The sequence below is a fragment of the Aythya fuligula genome, chromosome Z (assembly GCF_009819795.1).
Source record: "Aythya fuligula isolate bAytFul2 chromosome Z, bAytFul2.pri, whole genome shotgun sequence".
Taxonomy (NCBI): Eukaryota; Metazoa; Chordata; class Aves; order Anseriformes; family Anatidae; genus Aythya; species Aythya fuligula.
The window spans coordinates 43,292,386-43,306,229 of record NC_045593.1 but is presented as its reverse complement, the minus strand read 5'-3'; the positions used below and the strand labels follow the sequence as shown (position 1 = coordinate 43,306,229).

The following is a 13,844-nucleotide window of genomic DNA, read 5'->3' as shown; positions in this document are numbered from 1 at the left end:
GCTTTGCAAGGTGTTGGTCTATAAAATATTGTTTACATTAATGATGAGAAATGATAATCGACTGTTTTTTTTTGTCTTTAGGGTCTTTCTTCCTCAACAGTACAAGTAGAGTCATTTATTTTATTATTTTATTTTATTTTATTTTATTTTATTTTATTTTATTTTATTTTATTTTATTTTATTTTATTTTATTTTATTTTATTTTATTTTTCCTGGTGTGTTTTTTTTTTTGTTTTTTGTTTTTTTTTTTTTTCAGTTTTTCCATTATTTTGGAGCAGTGAGTTTGCTTTAGAGAACCTGTAGACTAGAAGTCTATAAAGGTAAATGACCAGACTTTTGTGTTTTGAAAAAACATCGGTTACATATAATTGAGACTTTTTTACCTTGTTTCTTTCTAATGATAAAAAGTGCTTTATAGACCTACCACGTTGTCAAAACTGAAACAGTTGTTACTGTTCATGAAGATTTCTGTAACAAAATCTTTTTACTATGCTACCATACAGTAAAACACCTGTAAGTTTTTCCTTAGATCACAATGGAAAGCTAACCCAAAATTTCTGGAGTAAAAGACTATCATCTTTAATTTCAGCTATAAAGCTGTCAGCTGTGGAAGTCTTTTTTATAGTGTTTGTACTACTAATTCCTCTGAATGTTTTACCTGCTGAGCTGAAGGAGCATCTTGCTTTTACCTGAGGCCTTTATATTAAAGAGCCATTGTTCTGTGACACCAAATAGTTGTTTTTTTTCAAATGCTTTGTACAACTGTGTTCTGTGTTCCACAGTTCTGTGGAAAGTGAAATGTGGACTGTGAAAGTGAAACTTCCTCCTACAGATCCTGGAATTGATTTTTACTGTGTCCAGATTTATGCTAATTTAAAAAAACTTCAGCTGTTGCTGGTTGTTATATACTCAGAAATTCTTATCCTACAAAAAACAGTTTCCTGTACAGATGGTAGACTTTGAAGAAGAACTCTTAGCAAGGTCTAAATAGTTCAATTGTTTAAAAAACAAAATATTCCTCTTAGAGATATTCCAAATATATGTCTTATATTTCTAGTGGGAGTAATCAATGACATTCTTTGTTTCTCTTTCAACAAAAAAAAAGAAGGTTAGTACTCTTCTGTTTTATTTGTTTTATTTCCTGGGCCCTGGCTTCTGTCTGATGTGCATTGCAATCACTTTTTAATTGTTCTACTTAAAAAAAATATGATTAAACTATGATTAAGAATCTCTTAATTATAAAATGTTCTGGGAAAATTATGCAAGAAGGTAATAGACTGAATAATGCTGATCTGAAGTTAAGTGATGACATAAGATGAGATGTGACATACATGAAAACCAGAAAAGATGATTATAGCAGAATCGCTGTCCCAGAAGTGATGGGGGAAAATACAGATAAGACAGTTTTCTGCCTGAACACAGATTAGCTGGAGAGAATGTACTGAAAGGAACTGATGGATTCAATTTTAGTAAACAGATAAGGCAATTACCCACAGGGCTGTGCTATTCTGATAGACTTAGTGATAAGCAACATTCTTATTAAATTAAGTGTAAGGAAGGACTGTTTTGGGGGTTATATTTACAAAGGAATTGCTAATTAGCATCAAACATTTTGTTTTTACTGTACGTGTTTAGGGTTGAGTAACTTTGGGACTAATTAGCCTATTTATATTCCATGGTGATTTTAAGAAAGATGCACCATGCCTGAATTCTGGCTCATATTGTGCAATTAAGTGAAGTTGCTCTTTGGAATGGTGACTATAGACTCTTCAGTATCATCATTTCACCGGTTTGCAGTTCTGTCAAGGCCTTGGGAGGTACCCAAATGGGCAAGCATAACTGAGTTTCTCTGAAGGAAAGTGGCTTAAATGGAATAAGAAAATAGTTCTCAGCAAGACAGACAATAGCTTGACTGATTACATGGTGGAGTAACATTCCCAAAAAATTAATTTTGAGAGCAATTTATGAAGGAGGAAGGTATGAAGCATGATCTTTGACACGGGAGAAGCAGTCGGTTAGCACTTCTAGTTCAGAGTTAACTGGCTCAGAGCAAAAGAGGATTGAGAAAGAGAAAAGTCCTGATTTTGAAAAGAATCCATGAAGATTTGTATGCTGTCCCTAACTATTACAGCTTCCAGGAGGGAAGGTACCAGCTGAGGGCAATAAATACAAGACCATGAGAGATGCATCTGTGGGTCCTGAGGGAACAGGCAGATGTAGCTGCTAAGCCACTATCCATCATATCTTAGAAGCTGTGGCAGTCTGGTGAAGTTCCCATTGACTGGAAGAGGGGAAAATAACCCCCATTTTTAAAAAGTGAAAAAAAGGAAGATGTGGGGAGCTACAGTCCAGTCAGTCTCACCTCTGTGCCCAGCAAGTTCAGGGAGTAGGTCCTATTGGAATTTCTGCTAAGGCACATGAAAAACAAGGAGGTGATCAATGACAACCAACATGGCTTCACTAAGGACAAATTGTGCCTGACAAATCCGACGCACTTCTACAATGGGGTTACTGCATTGGTGGACAGGGGAAGAGCAACAGGCATCATCTCACTGGACAAAAAAAAAAAAATCACTCACTGCAAAGCGATTGACATTGTCCCACATGATATTATTGTCTCTAAATTAGAGAGACATGGATTTAATGGAATGGTCCATTTGGTAAGGAATTGGCTGAATGGTTATACTCAAAGAGTTGTGGTCAATGGCTCAATGTCTGAGTGGAGACCAATAGCAAGTGATGTTCTTCAGGTGTCAGTATTGAGACTGGCACTATTTAACATCTTTGCTGGAGACATGGACATTGGGATTGAGTGCAACCTCAGCAAGTTTGCTGACAACGCCAAGCTGTGTGGTGAGTTCAACACCCTGGAGAGAAGGGATGCCATCTAGAAGGACCTGTCTAGGCTTGAGGGGTGGACCTGTGTAAACCTTGTGACATTCAACAAAGCCAAGTGACAGCCTAGGCCAGTGCAATCCCAAACACAAATACAGACTGAGCCCTGCACCATCAGCAGAGGTGGAGGCTACATGTCTGACAGGGAGACTGCTTCATCAGGTCTAAACAGAAGTCACTTTTGGCTGTGCCAAATCCACTTTGACCACTGTTCTGTTATCAAGATCTTCTTGTTCAATCACAATTCTGTTTTGTACTTCTCTTTAGGCTGACTCTTCTTTCTCAATAGCTTTTTGGTAATATTTTTGTTACAGTTTGAACTGGCTAAAGGTAGCCTTATGCAAGCTTTGTCTTTGTTAAATGTTTCAAAATGCTATCAGGTTTTGGGCAAATGCTCTCTGACAGTTTTGGGTATGCCATCTGCATATGCTCTTCATATTCACACATCATATCAGCCGTTACTATCCAGGACATCTCACCAAGAGGGACCACATGAATTCACCACAGTCATTAAGAGAATGGCTTAATGCATCCAAGGTGTCCTATTTTTTGAAGAGATTGCAGTTAGTAGTAATACACTAGACAATTACAGCTGGGAAAATCAGAAATTGTTTTGGGCATATTATCCTTCCTCTTTCTTTCTTTCTTTCTTTCTTTCTTTCTTTCTTTCTTTCTTTCTTTCTTTCTTTCTTTCTTTCTTTCTTTCTTTCTTTCTTTCTTTCTTTCTCTTTCTCTCTTTCTCTCTTTCTCTCTTTCTCTCTTTCTTTCTTGCCTTCCTGCCTTCCTTCTTTCCTTCTTTCTTTCCTTCTTTCCTTCTTTCCTTCTTTCCTTCTTTTTTATTTGTATTTATTTTTCTTTAACACTGTTCTGCATCCAATAAAGACTCATTTTCTGTGTGTTATATGTGAGGCCTAAAAAAGTACACCAGGCAGTGTAGTTTGAATCCAGAGCTGTATGGATAAATACTATATTTTTGAGAAGGGATTTTTTTTCAAGTCTAGGGAAGGTGTGTGATTTATTGTATTGGTCCTTCTGAGGTTTGTGAAGATTGGCTGAAAGGTTTCATCCTCACAAAAAAGTGTAATGAACTACCTGGTTTGCCTCAGATGCCAAAGGAAAAGCAATGCTGCAGGATACTTAAACTAAAATAGAATTAAAAGTGCTGCCAGGCCTAACAAAATGGAGATTTACCATAAGTCTAGATAGCTACATTGAGGCTTAGACATTTATTTCTCTGTATGTAAAAATAGTAAATGTTAAGACATCTAATTTATAACTTTCCATGTGCTAACTTTTTCTTGCAATTTAATCTTCTCTACATTAATGCATTAATTCTATAATGAAGTACCATTTGAGCCTTGAGTACATACGTGACCTAATTAATGTTGTCTATAATGTTTTTCTTGTGCTGATGCTTTTTTGAGGATCACTGCAACTATTCAAACATATTTGCTTCTAAGTGAGGATAGATTATTTAATATGGAGATGTTAAAAAAATTTTAGAATATGTTTTCCCTTGTCCTTGCAAATGTTACAATTGATTACTTATATGATAAATATTCGATGTTCTGATTCCTCTGACTGAATTTTAGGTTTATTGATAAGATTAACTATTAACAGGACAAAGATAATAACAGTAAGGTCAGCTGGTCTCTGATTCCACAACTGTTAGTGACACATGGCCTACAGTGGTGCAAATACAAGATACATTTTGTTAAGCTTTGGGAGATGTAATTTGTTTTTTCATTCATTTCCACCATCATGAGTAAAGATGGTGATTTATATTAACTCAGATCACACCTATCTGAATAATGATTGTGTTCTCAGACCTTTAACCAGGAGCAGAAGGTAGTCAAAGTTCAACAATTGTAAATAGCATCTGCTCCAGAATGTATGCAAAATCTAAATGCAACACTTTCTTCAAATAAAACACATTCTCCTTAACCAAGAGGAGATTTCCTTCATTGTGATGTTTAGTCATAATATTTTTGTGGTGTTTTTCCAAAATCTAGAGCTGTGCAAGTACAGTATTTAGATATATATAATGTATGCTTTTCTTGATTATGGGTCACTGCAGAATTTTATCTAAAGTGTACTGTGTACTGTTTTCTTCCCAAAATACTGTGGTACAACACCTGATCCTGACTTCTCAGATTCTGGGGCTTCTGAGGTAGCTGATGTTAGTGAAATTAGTACAAACATTAGTGTTTTTTTTTTGTTTTTTTTTTTTTTTTTTTTTTTTTTTTTTTTTTTTTTTTTTTTAGGCTCTTACCTGAGGATCAAAATCTTAACCATTTCAGTAAATGAAAGAATAATACAATCAAAATAAATGAATTACTTTTATTGACATTTTTTTGTTAGACTCCTGAACATATTTAAGTGCTCTCAAAAGTTTATTTCTGAAGTTAGTTTCAGTAGTGCAAAGTATTTTAAATTTCTAATTATAACAAAATCAGTATAGAATTCATGTGTGATCTGTCAATGAGATGACATCCATTATATCTTTAAATGTATTTTGAACACAAGGCAATTAATCCTGGAAAAAAATGTTTTCTTGCTTCAATGATATACTATTAGATAGGGAACTTCCTGTGAAATGTCTATCAACTTTCAGAAAATATGAAACACTTTAGATAAAATTCTGCAGTAATCCTGAAGAAATTTGATTATCTTTTTTTTTTTTTTTTTGGCTGGAAGTATTGTATAAATCTTATCCTTGCCCCTGAAAATGGTAAATTCTTCTTGCATATGCTTCAGCTGTATAATCCCTGCCTATGCAGCATTTGATATTACCAACACATGCAGCCATCAAGAATAGTAGAGATTGAAAGCATAATGTATTCTCAACAATACATTAATATATTTAAAGAATTTTATTTCAACATATTTTATTGATTTGAAATAGTAGATCTAATAGAAATACATCAAAAATTCTGAAAGGATGTGGATAGTCCATTTTCAAAAGAGCAATTTTCACCTTATGTTAGTTAAAAAGTTCAATGTCATCATTTGTTGGTATAAGACCATAAACTAGATTATACCACCTGTGACTTCCTGACAGGTGTCTGTGTTACCTCACAAACATATTACCACACTTTCCATTTTGGGAAATGTATTCTGGATCAGATATGAGAGAGAAGCAGCAGAGCGTAGGATACTATGACAGCACGGGTCTAGCTTAGACTTTCGTAGGAAGAATAACTCTATCTGCAGCACATGATTACTGTTGAGTTCTCCTTCTGCTGTCATATCTTGCCATCACCATTTACTACTTTCTCTTTCTTTCTCTGTCTTTCCCAGAAAAATTACTTAGTGAAACTGAAGACTTACAACTGACTACGTCTGATTATATTTAAAAAATACAACCCAAACTGAGGTATTTGGTCACCACTGTTCACACACTTGTAGGATTACTTTCTGTTGTTGGTGACTGTTTTTATCATGACATTAAGACTGAATTTACTGCCCATACAGACAATAACCCTGCAAACATGGCCTGGGAAATAGCCAGAAGGCATCCCACAAAGTGCGTGAAGCTCTGTGTTTGTGTTTGGTGGTGTAGACACCACCTGGGAGACACTTCAGAGCAGGCTGCCACATGGGCAGGAGGCACACTGTGATCACAACTCCTCTGAAGACTGCTCACTAGAGGAATTACAGACATCACCAGAAAGAGTTGGCACTGCTCAGATGTCTAGCTTTTTTTTTTTTCCTCTTTGGGCTACGTATCCCTCCCCTTCTCTTATCCTTTTACCTACAGCTATGAAGGCATCTATAAATATTTTAAATATTTATCTAAATATTTTAAATGTTTTTGTAAATATTGTAAATATATTAAATCTGTAAATATCTGTAAATATTTTAAAATTTGATCTTAATGTATCAAAGGGGAAGGTTTCATAACTACCTATAGGCACAATGGGAACTGAATTTTTAGGCACCTGAATGCCTCTAAAAATCTGGCCCTTGGGCATTTTTTAATAGAAAGTTGGCTACTTTTCTGTATATATATTGCACCGCAGGGTTCTAAGGTAATAATCCCTAATGCTCACTGACAAAAGGTAGTTTCCTGAATTAATGTTGCATATCTGGGCATTGTTCCAATGAAAATGTTGGCTAGATGTTACTCTGGCTAAAGATATTGAAAATGAATAGCTTCAGGCAGGCGGTACCAACTGGCTAGAACTTCTCTGCCCAAGGATCTGCTTTGTGCATGTTTTGATGGGGAAGAAAGATTAAAAGCGGCAACTGCTCCCAGAGTATGAAGAAGAAAATGCAAAACAAAGGGAAAAAATATCTGCTGATTAAACAAATTTTAGTTTTACTTCCACATATGTGTGATAGTATTTTCAAAATTTTTTCTCTCACACTGGATTTCATTCAAATCAAAATGGCACTAAGAACATTCATGCAAATACAGAATTAATACAGGAACAACTGTGATCTGGTCTTTTTTTTTTTTTTTTTTTTAATTGTAACTGTAATCAGTTTGACACTTCTTAAGACACTTGAATATATTTTAAAAAGAATCTGCATTTAAAATGCACCTCCATTAGGTGAAGGGTTGGCCTCTGCAAGGCATTCTTCATTGCTCTTTGTCTTTGGACAGGCCTTTTGGGGATACTTTTCCTGGGCAACAAGAACTAGAAATAATCCAAACTTATAAAGCAAATGAGGGCAAAGAACTTCTCTGTGCTCAAGTTTTCAAGATTATTTTTTTTCCATATACAGTGGAGAATGAGGTATCTTTAAACTTCATGTTTGCTGGGAACATTCAGTCCCAGGTAGTAGATTAAGCAGATGTAGCACTCCCTTTTGTGCATGTTGTGTGTATGTAGGTGCCTCAGCACCTACATGAGTGTGTTTCTACATGAGTGTCTACTGTGAGTGTCTTTCTAAATGTACCAAAATACCTGTTAATGTAGGCACATTTTTTTGTACTTTCTCCTTCATTGGATATGCCAAGTAGCACAGTAGTATCTGAACATACCATAAAATTTCATGTATTTATTTTCCTATACAAGTGTTCAGAGATGAAGAAACTGGTAAAAAAATTAATGTGGAAACATATTTGTGCATGTAAGTCTGCATATTTGTGTCATTTTATATATACACACATATATATTACGTGATATCTATGGTTTTATTTTAGTGATATTTATGGCTCTGGTTGGTTAAGTGGAGCTGGATCTTTTTTTTGATAATACAGCTACCTGACACAGAGCACCTTATGTCCATATTCCTTTAAAATGCTGACATCAGAAAAACAAAGGCTGCTCCCAAATTGAAAATTAGTGAGGGCAAGAAACCTTTCCTGACTCCTGAGCTGAGAGTCTGGAAGTTTTTTTTTTTTTTTTTTTTTTTTTTTTTTTTTTTTTGACAATAGTAGGAGCCATTACGAAAACTCACTATTAGAAATTACTGAATTTCCATGTCTAGGAATTTTTTTCTGACAGATTTGATTTAATACTGTGCTTTTTACCAAAGAAATTGTTGAAACGGTTGAGCTACTCTACTTGAGTGTGCTCACAGCCATGTAGAAAGTGTGTGAACGTGTACTAAACTCTGTCCTGTGTGACATCTCCAAGCTGTAGGTAATTCATCCTTTCCCTTACAACTGTCATTTGACATTTCTGGTGGTAGAACATACCTCTCTTTTGTGTATGTGTAAAGAAGACATCAAAAAAGAAGGTGATGGGGAAAATAATTTAAAAATCCTCTTTGGATGGGGTGCCTGTTCTGTTTTAGCATGTTTGGCCCTGAATGGGTTAAAAATTCTTCACTCCTGAACCAGCCTTCCCATTAACAAACTAAGAGGAAGAAACAAGTATGTAATGAAAAATACTTTGATGGAAATATTCAGAAATGAAGTCCAGTAACGCATGTAATAGCATTAGGTGGCTGTAGGTTTGTGGGACATATTGATTAGGTAATAGCAATAAAAAGAAAAATCATGATGTTGCAGACAGACTGTGATATCTCAGCCAGAGAGGCTGTGATCCATCACTGATCTGTGAGATCCTGAGAAGGAGGACATAGTACACTAATAAATCCACAGGGAGGAAAAAGTTCTCATCTGCTGACACTAATTTTAGAGCTCTCTTTATATAAATTTATGATGGAGAAAACACAACATTCTGAGCAGAAAGGCTGGCTGTGTGAATCACAGAGTGATTCTGAGTAATGGTTCTTATTAAAATTAAAAATGGCATTTTTTAATAGTAGAATTTCTGAAATTATATTTCAACTTTTCTGAATTTTAGAAACAAGAAACAGCAACTATTTCTGGGTACCCTGGACAGATTTTAGTATTTCATGGCAACCCCCTTTATTCTATAGAAGACAGCTATATATTCATGGTGCTGCAAGTTCTTGGGCTAGTTGATTAATTAAGATTACAGAAGCTGTTCTCTCCATTTATGATTTCTTTCTGCAGGATTTTTTGGCCAGAATATACAGAATATATCTGGGACTTAAATTATATCATCGTGAATGCATTCAGGAACTGATCTTCAGAGGTAGCCAATAAGCTGAAATAGGGGTGGCTGACCTTCCTTCCAGGCTGCTCATCAGAACCTTCCTGTGCTTGAGAGCTTTGAGATTCATGCCCATGTCTTGGATTGATTAGGAAAAATGGGTCTTTCAGTGTATTTGAAAGGTTGGAGGGTGCTAGATGTTCCTTGAAGTTCCACAGATGTTATACTAAGGCAGAAATGTCCTTCACAGGAGTAGCTGACTTGTGCCCTCTACAGCCAAGGATCATGATTATTCCCAGCATGGTCTCACTGCTATGCCCATATCTGCCATAGAGGTGTGACACTTCCTGAAAATAAAATGAGAGTCAAAGGATTGGTGAAATGTGAGAGAATTTACTGATCTTCTACCTGAAACTATAGGTGGAAGTCATTTTTTTTTTTTTTTTTGGTATTTTTCCACTTCAGAATTTTACACAGTACAATATAGTATACTCTGTGGAAAATTCAAAGTTCACAGCAACTCTGTGAACATTACTATGGCTAAACATGCGCTGGACAACTTTGACCAATGGCTTTGTAAAATACAAACTTAGAATGCATGCTTAAAGGTTGGTTCCTACAGTGGATGTGATTACAGGAATAAGCTTGGTTTGAATTCTCCTTTGACCTATAGAAAAAGTAGTGACGTTATTCATGATTTGAAAAAGCTGCCACCCTATTTCTGCTGCCAGAGTGCTCTGCAATCACAGCCTAACAGAAGACAAGCAGCCTTATTTAGGGAACTTGTATGCAAAAGCTGCATAACTTGCTGTGGGCCATTTCACCACTCCAGTGGAAATAAATCTTAAAGGTACAGAAAAGTGATTTTTAAACATGGTTTGCATAAGGAATTTTTGTTGCATCTTATATTTAACATCTCTATTGGGAAACTTGACTGATTATTTGTGTACCTATCCTTTAGAAAACTGATCCTGTCTTCATTACCCAAGCCATCAGTCCACAGACAAAGGGGAGAAGAAAGAAACAAATGACTACATTGACACCCAGATCTTCTCTGTTTTATCTTGACAGGGTTTCATTTATACGATGGTGCATTTTTCCCTTGCAGCTATTGCCTCCTGTTACTCTTTATGGTAATTGAAGCTGGGCCCAAAAGACCTTAGAGGCTTGTATCTTCTCCTCACATGAGTGACACTTCAGTGATAAACTTGAACTTAAAGTTACTGAGGCGTAACTGAGGGTTCATTTGATAGCTAGTGGTTTTCAGCAGCACTGCAGGGCTTCAGGGGCTCAGCGTGAGCGAGATTGTTAATGTCCTGTGAGGAAAAACAATAACACATTTCATTAATGCGTTGATGTGTGAAGCATCCATTAGTGCACTGGAGGTATTAATGACGTTATGCTTTAAACTGACATGTGGGGCATGACAGGAATTGCAAGGTCTGATGAGAACAGATGACAAGATAAGCAAATATTTGAACGGCTTCATTTGCCTGCAGGTCAAACCATGGTGTAGGGGAAATGAGAAAGCTAAAACCTGGGAGAGATTAGTGTTTTCCTAGCATGGACTGAACTGTAGGAAAGCTGAAGAAAGATTGTTTACTAAGTAAATAGAGCAGTCAGTAAGGGCAATAAATATGTAAAAGGCACAAACGTAATTATTACTGAGCCTCAGTCAGTAATTTTAATTTAATTTGAGCTAGACTGTTAAAGTTACAGCACAATTCAAATATATATACAGACAAATATTTTGCTTGTATGATTAATCTTTTTACTTTTCAGTTAATTACCCTCTTTCTGCCTGTTGGAAAGGTGTAAAATACATAGCCAGATTTTCTGCTGACTAAGTCAACAAGATGTTGTACTTTGAGCCAGATTTTATTATTATTATTATTATTATTATTATTATTATTATTATTATTATTATTATTATTATTATTATTATTATTATTATTATTATTATTATTTTAATGAACTAAACTGTCTGCAGGTCAGCAGAAGGTGTAAGAGTTGATTAGATTATTTTTCCTTCTCAGAAGGTCTGATTGTCATGCATGGTGTTTATGTTGTAAGGTTTCAACTAGCCATAAATTAGCAGATAAATACCTGTTCCTGTGTTTTGGACCACTGTCAGACTGCTATAGGAGGCTCACAGTGCAAAGTATTTGACAGATGCAACTCAGCCATTAGTTGACAGTAGTGCACATCTTAATGCCATCTAGCATAATTTAACATGAATGATCTGACATGCTTGGCAGCTTCTTGAGGAAGGGGAAGGAAAAGGCTACTCTTGCTCACTCTGATTCAGAATGACTTTGTATAACCACACTTTTTCTTTTCAGAGGCAGTGGCACTCACTAGCAGGCTAATGCAATGAGATTGTGCATTATGAATATTGTGCTGCTGTGCTGCTGTGAACAACCAAAGCCAACAGCTTTTGCATTGTCAATCCTTTAGGATTCATGAATAAAAAATGGCACAGTTCACTTATGTATTTTCAACTCACTTTCATCAAATACCTGAACACTTATCTAAACCTCATTATTCTCTGGTTTTCATTGTTTAGTCCACTGAGGTGATTTCTTGTCCAGACTTTTTCCATGTACGTCAGCCTTGCAACAATTACAAAATTAAGCAAGCACCTTAATGATATTTTTCACATTGAAATTTGGGAAAAGTTGCTAAAAAATTTCCATTCCAACTGTTGTCACAAATATTCAATATTTGAGCTGAGGTTTTCCGTTCATAGATTGTCCCTGAAGTTTTTCTTATATTTTCAAGGAATAATATGAAACTCAACCCCTTCAATCACTTGGAATCACCAGAATTATCCCCTTTGAGTGCACAGTTGCCAATATTTAAAAATAATGCCAAGGTTGATGTGTTTTCCTTTTTAATAAGCTGCAGAGCTTTGTGTACAGTTTGCTGGGTTTTATGCTTGTCTGCACAGCAGGATGTGTGAGTGAGCATATTAACGGACTCTATGCTAGTTTTCTCACACTGGCAAGTCAAATTTGCCCCCCCCTTCTCTGTTTCCTTTCCCCTTCCCCTTCCCCTTCCTCTTCCCCTTCCTCTTCCCCCTCTCCTTCCTCTTCTCCCTTCCCTTCCTCCCCCTTCCCTTTTTTTTTTTTTTTTTCCAGATTGGCATTAATGATAGAAATCACCAATTGAAAAGAGAGTGAGAGCGAAAGAAAGAAAGAAAGAAAGAAAGAAAGAAAGAAAGAAAGAAAGAAAGAAAGAAAGAAAGAAAGAAAGAAAGAAAGAAAGAAAGAAAGAAAGAAAGAAAGAAAAATCTTCTAGGCTTACTCACAATATTAACTTAATGTATTTGTTTCTCCTTTTAAGGGTTTGTCTGTATGTCTTGGCCTAAGCTCACCACACAATTTATTTTTATATGATTTCCAGTCTGCTTTACAAATGGAAATGATTTTGATAAACTGTTGAACTTTTGGATGCTTGTTTGAACTGAGCCTCCAAGCCTTCAGTGGCTTTCCTGTTTCTAATTAGCTTCTCTGATGTTGATGATGATGAAGGGTGGTGTATGATGTTGATGCTGAACAGTAAACAGTGAAGACAAGAGCCTAATATGAGAACAAATTATCCCATGGCAATAAAGTGACACTATCGTATTTTCTATAGAAAATTTGATCTTTTTGACAAGGACATATCTAGGGGTAAATGACAAAATGTCATGTCTGTCTTTTGCCTTTCATGTAGAAAATGACTGACCACTTTTTCTTCTCATAGCATGCCTTATCTAAGAGAAGGTATTGGAAGGCCATCTGAAAATCTGAGGGGTAGTAAACCCGTATGCTAACCAAATCTAACAAGCTGGACAGACATGCATATTGTACTCTACATTTTATTCACAGGGACACTTGACTTTCAGTGCAAAATAAGATATAGATACTTTTTTAATTTTTTTTTTTTTTTTTTTATTCCTGTATAACTATAATAAGTCCAATGCACAAAACTTTCTTAAAGGGTGTGGGTGTCTAATGATCAATTAGTCCAACCTCAGGGATATGAGTTTGTACTTCAAGATAATAATGAGGTAAAATTTATCCTTTTTATGAGATGGTATCCATATTGAACTCCAGATTTTTGATCTTATAGTGTTCTAGTATTCCTCTGTATGAAGTACTGCTTCAGAGGTGAAATCTGATTTGGGAAGAACCTCTATAGTGTCAAAAGTTGTGGTAGAGTGAGAAGTTTAAGTCTTGGCATTCTACTTGTGATAAATGTTCTAATAGTGTAAGTTTTCTACTTAATCATTTCCAAAATGTTTTCCCCATGTTCATCATAAATATTCAGGAAATACTATGCAAATACACCTTAGCTCTAATTGTGGGTCTCTCCCGTGTGGCAGTTTTTAAAACATTTTACTTCAGTCTTCATATTTTGATTGTTCTGTTAGAACAGGCAAGTTTGTATTATCTTCTCTTACAGTTAGAGTTCATAAGCTGCCGCATG

General features: G+C 35.6%; 1 long non-coding RNA gene across 1 annotated transcript in view; it reads left to right on the top strand.

The window, feature by feature from the left end:
* The first annotated feature begins 2,797 nt into the window (after positions 1 to 2,797).
* LOC116500433 overlaps positions 2,798 to 13,844 on the top strand; it is a 20,158-nt gene continuing 9,111 nt past the window's right edge. Inside the window, exons 1-2 of the long non-coding RNA XR_004254309.1 lie at positions 2,798 to 2,857; positions 5,836 to 5,838. This is a non-coding gene — a long non-coding RNA (uncharacterized LOC116500433). The remainder of the gene's footprint in view (positions 2,858 to 5,835; positions 5,839 to 13,844) is intronic.